A 15,300-nucleotide genomic window follows, 5' to 3' on the forward strand; every position below is an offset into this window, starting at 1 on the left:
TTACTGCAGTGGGGAAAAAAAATCTAAGAGCTGGAAAGTGCGCTCTCCTGATTTGCTGGGCAATAGTATGAAGTTGAAGTGTGGACACAGCCACAGCTAATGCAGCATGAGAGGGCTGGGCCATCAGAATCAGGGCCCAGAAAGCTGGCCCTGCTCACAGATTTCAGGGAAACCATCTGAGAGACTAAGGGAAGCCAAGTCCCCCAGGCATGGATCAGATTTTGGTTCCTGTCTTCTGAAGCTGCACGCAGGAGGCATGCATGTCCGCCGGCCCGCCAGCCACCCCAGGCCCCACCCGAGCCTGGGCTCCTCTCTGGTCAGGTGCAAGGTGATGAGAATCCAGAGGCTTCAACCACCTTTTCTCAAGAACACAATCCGTGCGTTCAAATAAGGAAACAGAAAGAAAGGAACATAGAGCTGTTAACAGAGAGAATTCAATAAAAATCGGGCAAAAATGAATGAAAAGAGACCGACACTAACCAAGACTAACCTGGGTGAAGCTTTCGAATATCATGAATAAAGAAGGAATCTGTAAGATCTGGGTAGAGAAAACGGGTTACTTACAAAGAAGACAAATCAGATCAGCTTTAGATTTCTCCCTCACCAACATTAAAAACCAAAATACCATTGAATTTCTAAGAAAAAAACCCTTGGGAAGCAGGTATGTCATTCATTCAACACATATTTATTATAAACCTCAAAGCACCAGGCATTGTTATGAGTTGAGATTTATATATAAAGGATATTATCAGATTTCAAGGATTTAGAAATATACTATCTGTATATCCTTCCTGAAGTAAAGTTACTCAGACAGGTAAGCAGATTAACCTAGAGAGGGATCAAGATAAAGAACTCGAGATGTCATAGCAAAGGACTGGCATTCGACACGGAAGGCCATCCTCACAGGATAGGGGACATACCCCATGAAGAACATGCAAAGAGCATGCTCTCCCTCCAGGAGCACACCTGCGCCTGTCCCTTCCCACTCTCCTTTCCCCCACAGGCGTGCATCTCCCAGACCCTAAGGGACCCCACTACACTTGCAACCAGGCAGCAGCCGCTCGTCCCAGCAACCCCCCTGAACCTGTCCGCACGGCCCCCTTCTGTCTGACTTTCTCAGTGAGCAGCCCAGCCCAGGCTCATTGCCCCACCGACTCCCCTGTTGCTTCTTCTGTCCTAGGCCCTTCTTTGTTTCACTGTCCCTGGCTTTAATAAACGTCCTCTTAAAAAAAAAAAAAAAAAAAAGAATATGAAAAGAGAGACTACACATTTTTCCTTAAAACTGATGGGACCTAAACTACAACAGGTTAAAAGCGCGAGGGGAAGTCGTGACAACACACAGCCCTGTCGCTTTGTTTCTTTCACGCGGAAGGAACTCAATGGAGGTTACGTCATTTTTGAATTTGATAGAGAAAATGAGATAAAGAATGTTTTCATAAAGTCAGTATGATTAAAGTTACTAAATAAAATGATCACAGAAAATACAGCACATGGGGTAAAAATAGCAAACAGAAAAAGGTGTACAAAAGAGAAACCCTAAAGCAAAAGGACAGAAAGAATAATGCCAGTTGTGATAATAGATATAAACGAGTTAAACATTTCTTTGGGAGAAAAAGCCCCAGAATGAATCAAATGTCATAATTCAACCTTTTACAAGAGATAGAACTGGAAAAAAAAAAGATGCTGAAAGGCCTCAGGACAAAAAGAGTAGATGGGGACTTTAACCTAATGTTTATCTGTCTTTGACAGGTGGTGATAAATAAATATATACAATATTGGAAACAATATAATTTATAAGATTATTTTACCAGTTGCAGGACATACATTTATCATGCTTAAACCTGTGTGAAACGGTGATGGCTCTTAATATAAAAGCTTACATTTAATGTGGTGGTCTCTTTTTTTGTTCTTTTCCTGGGAAGTTGTTAATAAATTTATTGCGTGCATAACAACTATGCTGACTTATATTTTAAAAAATATAGGGATACAATATGTTATACACTACAATGCAACTGGCACAGGCAGAGATTTTTGTCTGTTTTGCTCTCTGCTATATCCGCAGAACCTTAACAGTGCTTGGAATACAAGAGGCACTCAATACATCTAAATTAAATAATTAACATTTATAGAAAGAAATCATTAGTTTTAATTTAACTAGTTTAAATATTTAAATGGCAAAAATTATGTATGTCAACTTTTATTAAGTGCCAAAATTGCAGAAGTCACTGTCCTTGACTACAAAGCATTAAAATTATATATCAATAATAAAATTTTAGATAGACCTAAATTCTTAAAAATAATGATCATGTAAGTCATTCGCAGTCAAAGAAGAAGTAAAATCTTTAATTTGAGAATACCAAGAAAAAATAAGAACATTAAGATAGTAACACTTCTGGAAGTACACTGAACTAAATTTAAAAGCAAACTCATTGATTAAAATTATAGTTATTAAACAGACTTAAAAAGTATTGGCAGTAAACAAGATAATGATTTAAATAAAAAATAATTTTAAAAGTTTGCTTTATCTCTTCATAAGGAAAGAAAAATAAGTTAATAAAGTAAAAATAAATGTATCAGAATAGAAAAATAGGATTATTAAATATATTAAATGGTGAAAAACAAAATATACTGAAAGGTTGACAGTCTCAATATAATAAGTAGTTTTATAGGAAAATATAGCAAATTTCCAAAATTCAGTAAAGGAGGAAATGTCTCCTTTTCCAAAATCTCTATCTATTGCAAAAGTTGAAAAGAATGTTGAAGAATTACAACAAAAGCATTAGGATAGGTGGTTTTGCGGGTGAGTTGTTTCAAATCTTGACCCTGAGGTAACTTTTAGACTGGAAACTGTTACAGAGCCTAGAAACAGGTGGCCCCTTCTAGGCACAGCTCCTAGAGTTCAAAGAGAAGCTCAGGTGCCAACTGCATTTACAAATATAGATACAAAATCACAAATCAAATGGCAGCAACCCGTGCCCAGCTCTATCTTAATTTAAAAGGAAAACAGACAGCATGTGAGTATAGATGTATCTTTTTAGGAGTGTAAGGCTTTTCAGTATTAGGAACTCTGTTAATATAAATCATCACATTAATAGGAAAATTAAAAAAACATATGATCATCTTGATAGATGTTTAAATGCTATTTGAAAAAAACCACTAATCAAAACCTCTGGTTTGTTTACAAAAAATAAAAGCTTCTTTCTCTCTATAGTATCATCAAGTTAGGAGAGTACTGACAAAGTTGGAAAAACCTGAATGATACTTACTGTGAAGGTTTACTATTTCTTTTATATCGAGAATGTTTACCACTCGGGAGAGAAAAAGGCAAGCACTGTCATACAAAAATGGAAAATTGATAGAAAGAAGGCATATCCATGGCCAATAAAAACGTAAAATGCTCAATCTCAATGGTAAGTTAATGAAAGTACAATAAGTGATATTTTCTATCAAATTGGTAAAAACTAAGAAAAATAAAAACACTCAGTTTTAATAGGGCTGCTAAGAAACCAGCATAGAACAGACCATTACTCTTTGTTGACTGTATTAATGAATATGCTGCTGGGGAAAATATAAACTTACTGACTTTTCTCGAGGCAAGTTGGGTAATTTGTATTAATTTGTTTTTTCATATTCTTATATTAAATAGTGTCTTATATTAATTTATGATAAAGAAGTAATAACATATGAGTGCCAAGATTTATTTATAATGCTAATTATTACATCATCACTTATGATAAGAAATGATGAAAATAACTTAAAAATGCAACAATGATAAAGTGATTAATCAATTATCAAGTATCATTTCTATAAAATACTGTGCAATAAACATTCAATTCACATTAAAAAATTATTTTATGGCATAAGAAATACTCACAATATAACAGAAAGTGGAAAAAGTAGCTTAAGTAACAGCATATCCAGCAGGATCCCATTTAATTATTACATGTGACATGCATGTATGTGCATGTATTTATAGGAAAGAAAATACTCCAAAACATAAAGAGTGTTTATTTCTTGTATGGTCAGATAATCATCTATTATAGACCATTTATAGACCAAATTTTTGTTTTAACACTTTTAACAATTACCTAAAATTTTTTACAGTGACCATGTGTTACATTTATGATAAAAAATTTAAATATAAAAGGAAAAAATAGTCATTTCAGGAAAACAAAAAAGGCTAGTGTATGCCAACTATATCTACCTAGTCTTTAAAATACTTCTGGTTCTATAATTGTAACCTCCTTTAATATGTTTATTTAATGGGTACATAAACCACTGACTGCTACACTAAAATTTATTAAAATATGTGCAAATTGTGTACATATCTATCTTTATATATCAATATATATGCATTGATGTATGGATATAATAAAAAAAACAAACTCTGTGCCAGTCATTACGTGTTTCAAATAGGATGTATTCAACAACATTCATTCATAAAAAATTGGAGCGCCCGGAAACAAATATCATGTGAGTTCTTGCAAATGAAATGGTACACCAATCAGATATGGAACTTAAAGTCTAGACTAGAGTTTCCAGCCTTTTAAAATCCTAACACATAAGGAGAAATATAGTTCACATATAAACTAGTCTGTGTGTGTGTGTGTGTGTGTGTGTGTGTGCATGCATTGGATATGAAACAAAAATGTCACTGACCAATACTCACATTTACTACTTGTCATGCCTCCTATTATTCTATTCTATTCTATTCTATTCTATTCTATTCTATTCTATTCTATTCTATTCTATTCTATTCTATTCTATTCTATTCTATTCTATTATTTTTCTTCTTCTAATCTTGCAAAATGTCCATTGTGACCAACTAACTGATCTTATGATCATCTAATAAGTTGTGACACACAGATTGAAAAACTAACCTCTAGGGCAAGTCTCAGTCAGTGATTGGGACAGACGGGATGCACAAATGTTCAAAACCTCAAAACAAGAGTTTGAGCCTAAAGACAAGTGTCACCGCAAAACATATGTGAAAAGCCACCTTATATTTGCTTAAAAGTTGCAAAGGGCAATGGAGTAGCAGAGTGCCCTAAATGCAGACAAAGGAAAGGCTGAACACACCAGGGGAAACTTGACAGGGATAAAAGCAAACCTAGCTCATTAATTCTTGGCTAGTTTCTCTTTCCTATGTGTTCGCTTATCATTTTTTTTCCTGAACAATTATTTCTAACTATCTCATTATATTTTAAATTATGTTTCCTGTCTGCCTTTCCCACCAGACATGAACTCTTTATTCACTTTTGGATTCTCAGAGTCGAGTAACTTTCTGGTACAAAGTTGCCAACACATAAAGGTCTAAGGAATTAATTAATAAATGAATAAAACATATGCTTTGAAATTTTGTTCTTCAATCCTGGGGCCAAAGTGACACAACATAAATGAAAATGGGTTTCTTCTTCTTAATTGATCATAAGACATGAACAGATTTTCTTCTAAAGAGATGAAAATCTTCAAGAAAGTTAGAAAAGTAGCAAGAGCTTCTAATTGGGAAGGTAATCCAATTTCTGATAAATTTATGAATCAATGAAGTAGAAATATTGAGTGCTTGAAACAAAATGTCAGCTTTTTCCTATTTGCTTGTCATTTTTCATTCCCCCTTCACCATGTATTTAAGGATTAGATTTTTTAAAGCTTACATATATGCACCTATATGTAGAGAAAGGAGAACATTATCCACTTTCAAGAATTGGAAAACTGTAAAATAGTTCTAGAACCACAAGTAAGCCACAAGGTCATAAATCCCATAGCATTTTTTCCCAATCACCAATCTGAGTACAATGTTAACAGATTTCTTCCTGCCATCACTCACATTAATTGGGAGACCATGAGCCCCTCTTCTGGAATGTGAGCCTCTGATTCCCGCATAACCACATACACACAGAGCGCATTGCTGCTGAAGGGCCGCCTGACCACTTAAACCTGGAAATTACCATAAAGGGGATTGCACAGAAAACAGGAAGCCTGGTCATACTAAATACATGAAGGAAGGAAAAGTGGCTGAGATATATGAAAATTACAATTAAAACAGACTTGCTTTTGGAAACAATCTGTGACCCTTGACAACGGTGATGGTGTAAAAATAAAACTGAGAAATGGAGGTATCTCCACATGGTTTGGGGGTATCCGTTACCATAGAGTGAGCCCAAAGGTTCATTAGACAAAAGACATCAGATCTAGACAGGGAATGTCTTTCCCATACAACATTTCTTACTGTTTCTCTAAAGGAGTAACTGCAAAACATTAATATCTTACACACACACACACCCCCCCACACACACCCCAATGAGGTTTTCCTTCTTGTTGGTAAGTGTTGGGCTTGATGAACACACACGGATAAACCGTCAAGTGTTCAGGGACTGGATAAACCAGCGAAGGAATGAAGGATTGAGGAAAATCTGTTTCCCTCGCATGTGGCCTTGGCTTTGGGACTAGGGAAGGGAGCTATGTCTGGGAACAGGCTGCATGAAAGATGACACAGAATGAGCTAAATCATCTGAAGAAAGCTTCATAAAGATAAAACCCGAGAACGCCATTACTCTATGAAAGCCTTATCTCGAAAATAGAGAAGAAACAATTTCTCAGTTGTTTATAATAACAATGCGCTACCCTTTCTTCTTAGATCATTTACTTGACTAAATGGAAAGTTTTCCTGTCAGCCGAGCTGAAATTAGTGGCATCACCTTTTGCACTTTCTCATAAACGCTCTGAAAATTAGCACTGTGATTTCAAGGTTCAGAATCAGACACAGAGAAATTAATGAGATTCAGAGGAGGCCTGTAAAGTCACAGGCTCTAGTATGTGTCATGACAATTATATTCAAAAATGGTCATTCTTCTTGTAGAGAATATTCCAGGGCCCCTGCAGTGATTATTATTATTTTAGGGTTTTTCTTTGGTTCAAGTATTCTTCCTGTTTCAGAGAGAGCTTTCTGTGTGTTTTCTGTTTCCCATCATAACACCAGACTAGTTACTAGTTAACAAAAAGCAAAAGATGTTAAATTTCAGAATGACTTTGAGTCAACAATTTCCTTAAATTGAAAGAGCGAGACGGTCACTGTGGTGCCCCGATGGGCTGGTTCCGCTCGGGAGGCCGTGGAAGGGATGCTCCGGGCCGGGGAACCTGAACACAGGTACGGCTCACGTAGAGTTTTAATCACTCTCATGGCTAAGCGGTGTGTGTGCTATAAATGCCAGTGACGTGGATTTTCATACCTTCTACTCTAAACATCTTCATTAAAAAAATTTAGTACCCGAGGTTTATTTCAGGACTTTGGGGCTCGGCTAAAATAAAACGTGTCCAACTGATTTTAAACAGCTTTGAGAATAGTTTAGGGAATCTGGAATTCATAGGAGTCTCTGCTATGGGTTTTCCTATATTACATAAAATGGTCATTTCCCCCATTGCAGCTGAAGAAAAGAATGTGATTATTGTAGAAGTTGTAATTTTGTGTTTCATGATCCAACACAAACGGTTGTGGTTTGGGGGAAGTTAACCTATTCTAAACTCGACATCCTGAGCTGGAATTAATTGCTCATTAGAAGCAGAAAGAGGTCTCTTTTTACTCGAATGTAAGTACAGTATAGGGTTTTTGGGTTTTTTTTTTTTGACATATTATGGAAAAATAATGTGGTTCTGAACTTTCTCTTTTTGCTTTTCGGTATTTTGGTTTGGGTTTGAGCCAGAGATAGGCTAACTTATTTGATTACAGCATAAAAACAATGATTTCGTTTAGACTTTTACAGAGAACTGATGAAATGATACCAAAATCTGGTTTGGGTTCAACACTATTGGGTTAAAGAAACAAATTAAGGGCGATAATTAAAGAGTAGCTCAGCAGAGGTAGAAAACAGTTTTTATAGTATTTGTAAATGAATAATCAGAGAGTCCCTTCCTTTCAAACTTCTCCTGTAAAATAAAGTATCTAACCAGCTGCCATCCTCCTTTCCTTCTATTTCCACCTGGAGTTAGCACAGATGAGAAAGTCAGCTCTGCAACGATCAGGTGACTGCTGAGCAAAGTCTTAGGACCTCAGTTTTCTTCTCTGTAAATAGGATTAAAGCTACAACTAGCTCATGGCATTGTTGTCCCGGTCAACTGAGATAAGGTATTTACACAGTATCTGGCAGAGTCAGCACTGAGTAAAGGATGCCACTGGTGCTATTCATCTGGCTGTAGTATAATTTATTGAGTAATTTGCAAATATTCTTTTTGTATTTCCTTCTCCCTCCTATTTTAAGACCTGAACTAGACCCTATTATTTCTTTGCTTTAGAGTTTTTGCAGAACTGAAAGCAGAAGCTTCCAACTTTCTTCTGGTCCTTGGTCTTTGATTTTAGCATAAGGTAATTAAAAAGATTGGGGGTGCCCCTTGGTTGAAGGAAAAGTTTGTGTGCAGGAAAAAGGGAAATAGATAATGACCTTCTGACCAAGGGACTTTGCCAGAAGTGCCTTACAACCAGGCCTGGTAGTCACTATGTGAAGGGACTGTGGCCACCTCAGTGGTAGCCAGAGTGAGCTCGACTGGAAGGCCTCCCAAATGCCTTGTGTTGTATAATGTCCCAGGACATTGTAATTAAGCTCCAATAATGGCTACGGTAGAATGGTGTTCTGACTAATGGAACATATTATTTCTAAACACCTCAGTATGAGTACTACTTAAATTCCTCCCATTTATTGAACATGTGCTACATGTCAGAAAATATTCTAAGTGCTTTACATGTAGTAATCACCTAATTGTCACAATACTATTATACCAGTTTTAAAGGAGACTGAGAGGTTATATAAGTCGACCAAATTCCCAGTTAGCACGTGGTGTAGCCTGGATGTGAATGCAGGCAGCCGAACCTCAGAGTCCATGCTCTCACACCTTACACTTCCCATACCTGCCATATTATTATATGTAAAACTCAGGTCATCTGTGGGTTAAGGAAGACCAGGGGGGAAGACAGGAGCAATTTAGAGTAGCTGCCTTCAGGGCAGGTTTTCGGACAGCGCTGACTGAGGAGTCCTGGTCCATGTCAGTTATAACAGCTGGCCACGGGCCACAGAGGACAGCTTGGAAACAAAAGCCTTCCACTGGGGGACATGAGGACCAGTCTGCAGGAGAAATCAGTACCACTCTTAAGGTCAGATCACTGGCCAGCCCATCAGCCTGGGAGCTCTGGGGACTCGGGCTCTGTATGTGAAGGAGAAATGCTGGAGGAACTTCAGGCTGTGCAGTGGCAACGAGACATCAGGAACATGACATAATGGCCATGGGCCTTTCCTCTGTTTCCTAAAGGGACAGTTCCTGGGGGTAGATTCCACTAGCTCCTCTCCTCCTCCCTTCTCATAGACTTCCCCTAAGAGCCCAATTTCGCACTTAATCGTGTTAATCAAATGTCTTCTTTAAACAGAGAAGTCTCTCTGGGAGTGGTGAGGGCCCTCGGCGGCTGATGCGCCCCGCCCAAGGTGAACTGCACCGGAGAAGGTAACTTCCACGGGGCATGGAGCAGGGAGGGGACTTTGGACTCCTGAGCACTTTGGGGAATCAGGGTGTTTGTGCGGCATGGTGCGCCGCGATGGGGGGGTGGGGTGGGTCAGGGTCGCAAAACCTGGGAGACCCTCCTAAGGCCTGGCGCGTGGGAAGAGGCTCGGGAGCACCTCAAGGGCGCCCCGCATCCTCCTGTCTCCGGCGGCCCCTGCTCGGCTCCTCGGTTAGTGTGATTAGCGGGAGGGTTTGGGCTTCAGCGGGCTTTCCGGGAGCCGCTCCGGCACCCAACCACCAATAACCTTTCTCCCGTGGGAAGCCATTCCCAGTTCCTAATCGGCAACTTCTGGTCGGGTTTCTGAAACACAGCTTATATCTATGCCGGGGATGGCCTGTAAACATGCAGCCTCCTTTCAAATGCTTCCCGCTATGTTGAAAGGCTAGAAATCCACCCCTGTGATCGCCCATGCAGCTAACATGTGAACGTGCTCCCGGGAAATCCGCATCGGAACAGAAGCGGACTAAAACGACCAACCCCCAACGTTTCAGTTCAGGTCTGTCTTCTCCTTTCTTCACATTTCCACTACTTCCTGAAGTCTAGGTGAGTCCCAATTCTTTAAGTGGCATTTAATGGTCTACCAATGCCACGTTCTGTCAAGCCTCAAAATCCGCATACTCGATGGACACAGTGTGTCTTATTTTTCCCCCCTGTCTCAGAACCTCTTCTGCTCCTTAGTTCGGTTATTTTAGGAAATGTGGGGCAATATTAATCTGTGGATGGAGGGACACACCGGGAAGGGACTGCTTAGGGAGCTCCAGAGGGCCCATCAACAGAGAAGGGGCTGGTTATTTCGTGGTGGGAGCCAAGCTACAGCAGTTTCAAGATGCATGCCTTTGATAACTCCCATTCTTTATTTCATTCTATATTTTAAAGATTTTAATAACAGATGTGTCTAATTGAGATATATCTGACATATAAGAATCCATTAGTTTTAGGTGTACAACATGATTTTGATATGTGCATATAGAATATGACCTTGTCACAAAAAATAATCCAAGAGGATACAGGTAGAGCAATTCTACCCAAAGAACGAGGGTCCCTTTTGGTCCTTTCAAAGAATTCTGTTGCCTTCTGCTGGAGCAAATTCCCAGCTCTGGAGTGAATACAAATTTCACTTGCCTATCTAAATAAGTAGCCTGAAGTAATTTCTCCTGGATAACTCAGTGAATCCACATGGGTTCCTGGGATAGCTCAAAGACACCAGACTAGTAGACAAAAATACCTTTTCTTTTTACCCAGGCAACAATGGCAGCAAGTTTACAATAACAGATCTGTTTTTTCTGGTGATAAACAGGAAAATACCTTTTTTTTAAAACTTAAGGTGATGGAGAAAGTTTGTATTGTTATTAGAACTAGACATTATGGTAGACAAGTCCTAATAGTGCCTGACATAGATTTTCCCTTCCCTGGCTGATAGCACCTTTTTCCTTTAGGAACTACCTCTTTACCTATACTCGTTCACAGAACTTATATAGGTCTGATTCTACTTTCTGGTCCCAGGGGTAGCTTTTTGATCTAGTTCTAGTCAGCAAGAGCACTACATCTTCCTGGCCATAGGAGTACAGAAGTAGACATGCGACCCATGCTGAGTCAATGAGGTACTGAGTATTGCATTGAACATCAGTTCTAGGGCTTCCTGGATGTACTGGGGGTGAGTCAACCTCTTTCTATAGAGGGGGGTTGAAGCTGCTGATGGCTGTCTTGTCACCATATGCAGGGAGCCCCTTGAGAATGGTGCCCACTGAGAGAATAACAAAGCTGAGAGATGGAGAGAGATTCCTAATTGGTCTGTTTGGAGAAGCTGGATCCAGCTTTGCCTGAAGTCACATATGCTGATGGACTTAAAGTCATATAAGCCAACGAAATTTCCTTTTTTGCTTATGCCAGTTTGCATTAAGTTTCTACTCTTTGCAGCTTAAGAGCCATCGACTAATCAAAGGTTGTTTATCAATGTCCTAAGTTTTAATCAGATGCCATTAAGAAGCAGAGAAGAAAAACGCAGTCTAGTCTCCATTCTTGTGTTGGCCCACTGACAGCAGGAGCTCATTTCTCTTCTTTCTCATTTTTAGGAAATAACATGCTGATGGTTTGTATACTTGTGGCTCTTACACATTCCATCCTAGATCCCTTTCTCAAGATGGTTAGCATGATATCAGCATATTGTTTCTCCCCTTCCTCTGATGCAGAATTCACCGGACACATCTTTCATCGTCCCTACGGCTGCCAAGAATGTTCCCTTAGGTTGGTTCCTAGACTGTCTTCATAACAGGGTGAGCAAATCTTTCAGAATGTTTTCATTTACTCACCCAACCATCACCTTCTTGAATCAATCCCCTTTCCCGGAAAGATAAATCACCATGTCTTTTATGTCAGTGGAAAGTAGCAACCTCCTTCCCATCCATGTGTCTACAAACCCCTTCTTTAGATAAACATTCTTCTAAACTAGTCAGAGTTAAAAAAAAGCTGGGAGGAGGTATATATTCCATGCAGCTTTTTAAAAAAGTCAGTATTAAAGGTACTAATATTTTTAGAAAACTCTAGAGCCATCTCATCTCTGAAATTACTTAAGGGATATTCAGGTTACTGTTAAATAAGCAGATAATCTTTATCCACTAATAAAAAAAACCCCAGTTTACTGCCAGAGGACTGTGACAGTCTTAACAAGTTTTACAGAAAATAAAATACCAGCAGATAACAGGTATTATGTTTTCTTTTGGCAAATATTAACACTTCACAGCTAGCATAACTTGCCTACTTAATTGGCCCTATAAAAACTCACCAGGCCTTTTCACTTGCAGCCATTGAAATTCTCTTTCAGTTTGTTCTTTACAGCTTTTCAGAGCCTAGATGGGAAAATAGCTACAAAACAGACTGGCTGAAAAGATTTTTAAGGTCTCATGTCCATATTTACAAATCCTGCGATCTGTGTGTATCCATTGATTTTAACACAAATAAAGGGAACAAATAAGGAGCTCCTTTGGGGAAAAAAACACACCAAATTTGAGAGAAAAAGAACACAGTGTGTCTGCCGAGGGAACGCTTGAATAGCCTCTGTAACTTTCCCAGCACCCTTACCTGCACACCCTGCCTCCGCCAGAATTCCTTGCTGTTTCTCTGAGCTCATTTAGAAGCTAACACCTCTCTATACGATAGCATTTCTCACATAATTATTGTCTGGTTTTTTTGGTTTGGGCTTAGATGTCTGTATTCATGGCTACATTGTGAGCGCTTCCAAGGTAGAGATAATATTGTATTCTTGTTACCAACGCCTGACCTACACTGAGCCTGAGTAAGTATTTGTTAAAATTGCCTAAGAGGCACAGAGAGAAGAGAGGGCAGAGACTGATGTGAGAGCAAGGGAGAGCCCAAGAGCACAGTGGGAGGCCTTGGGCTGCGGGCCCCTGGGCGGGTGATAATGGAGGGAGCAACCAGAAGGGTGGCGAGGGCAGACCCAGAAAGCCCAGCGCCGGCCAAAGAAAGATTATTAGTCACATCGACAAAAATATATTTTCTTTTAAAAAATAACCATAGATCGTAATCAAGTGATTGCTTTCATCATTTTGGCTTTGAAGACTTTCGTGAGCGTATTTATATTCTTTCTGGCCTATTTTAAAACTAGTTTAAATGTACTTATTAGGTAACTTGTCTTCCTAATTTCCTTCTCGACAGTTCAGAAGTTCCCCAGTATCATGTGACTCTGGGGAATATTTGCTAGGCCTCTCAATGAGGTGCTGGACTTGGGGAGTTCTGAGTCCATGAAAGCGTTTTTAATGACACTGGTCCATGTAATGATCTTGGTAGAGAAGCTGACCTACTTTGGTGCTTACTGAAGTGGTTGGAATTAATGCTATAATTTTAGAATGTGGATCAGAAACCTTGACGACCACCTGGAGAAGCACCTGGGGGCCTCTCTTGGGCCCACTTCTCCCCCTCATGGACTGTTGACCAGACTTTAACAAGTGATGCTGAAGACCAGCTCGATCCAGGAGCCACAGTTTCATTTATAAAAGCTGCCTTGTTGGGTCTGGCGGACTAACAGGAATGAAATGTTAACTTTCTAAACTTGCTTTCCTAGGTCTCTCCAAAAGTAGTAAGACAACAGTGTGATTTCTCAGGCCTACGCTGGACAAAAGATACTAGTGTTTTTCCTTGGCTTGGAGAGAGGACAGGAAAGGACGCTGAGATTCTAATCCCTAGTTTGGAGTATCTCAGGCCATGACAAAGAGCCCTCGTCTTTTATGACAGAGCATTTCCCAAGCATCCCTTTGGGAAGCCTAGCTCCCAATTGTCTGGGAAGCATAAAATCAGTCACTTTTGGCAAAGCTCAACACACTCGAGCATGGGAAACACAAATTAAAATAGAGATACTTCTCTACTCACTAGATGGTTGATCTAGTTACACTTTTGCTTGGCATAAAGGGAGAATCATTAAGATAGGAAGGACCCAAGTGTGCATTTATCTAGCTCAGGTTTGGTGAAGGTCAGAGAAAACTTGAAGTCTCATGAAGGTTAAGCCTTTTCATTCTTTCAGCTCGATATAAAGTGATCACATAAAATAAAGCTTAAAAAAGCAGGGCGGCTTACTCTAAAATTACTTATCTTATTTTGCCCAGAGTGGTTTTGAGATGGAAGAACTTTTCAAGCATTGGACATGGTGTCTCGTTTTGGTTATGGGGGAAACGACTTCCCTTTGTTTTACTGCTTGTTTGTTTGATGGAAGGAGCAGAGCTTCTCATCAGAGTCAATAAGTAGATCTGAACTAACTTTGAAATCAAGTGAATTGTTACCTACATTGTTATTCTGCAGAATTGTTTTCTTCTGCTACCAAGAATTTAAGTGCCCAGTTGCCTCATCACTGCTAATGTCATTCTGTTTAATTCAAACGTCTGTAATAAAACCAATAAATAGCTCTTTGCTCTGACCTATACTCATAGGATGCCTATCTCTAGAAGAGGCTGAAGCCATTTGGTTGGAGGCTGCCAATCCTTACCATGCATTTCTGATGAGTGTCTTTAGAATCTATCATACGTGGAAGAACCTACTGGGCCAGGGAGTTTCAGTTGCTCTGCACAGCAGTGGTGAATGCTGAAACCGACTTTAAACAGCAGTGTAAAAGTGCTGAGTGTCACACATGGGAAGCCACAGCACTGAAGTGAAAACTAGAGGGACTCAGTTCAGTCACTGGACTCTCCTCTCTTAATCCTGACCTTGTGAACATAAATATGAGTGTGAAAATCAGAAAAGAGAACTTTCTTTTAATAGATTTGCCCTTCAAAAGAGTTGATGTCTTTTGTGGCCACCAGGGATAAGAGAGTTCCTTACATGGGTCTCAGGAAAACACTAAAAACTGTAGTAGAGGGCAGTAATCATCAAAGGGGGGCGAGTGGGAGCTGACTCACAAAAGGACGTTACTTTTACCACACACAACTCTGCTCCAACAGTAACGTTAGCAATGAGAGCTAATGTTTATTGAACACCAAAACTCCATGTCTGGCACTATTCTAAGTATGTGACATGTACTTTTTTTAAAAAATAGGTTTTTATAGAGAGAGGAAGGGAGAGGGGAAGAGAGAGAAACATCAATGTGAGAGCAAAACATTGATCGGTTGCCTCCTGCACATCCCATACCAGGGATCAAGGCTGCAACTTGGGGCATGTGCCCTGACTGCAATTGAACCCCCAACCTTTCGGTGCACAGTGGGGCGACACCCAACCAACTGAGCCACAGTGGCCAGGGCAACATGTACTTTTAA

The 15,300-nt window shown here is 39.6% G+C and overlaps 1 protein-coding gene across 2 annotated transcripts in view; it reads right to left on the reverse strand.

Annotated features, from left to right (window-relative positions):
- The window catches only part of PARD3B (par-3 family cell polarity regulator beta), an 853,033-nt gene that overhangs the window by 79,948 nt on the left and 757,785 nt on the right, over positions 1-15,300 (reverse strand). The gene's annotated exons all lie outside the window — the stretch shown is intronic.

This window comes from Miniopterus schreibersii, assembly GCF_964146895.1.
Source record: "Miniopterus schreibersii genome assembly, chromosome: 7".
Classification (NCBI taxonomy): domain Eukaryota; kingdom Metazoa; phylum Chordata; class Mammalia; order Chiroptera; family Miniopteridae; genus Miniopterus; species Miniopterus schreibersii.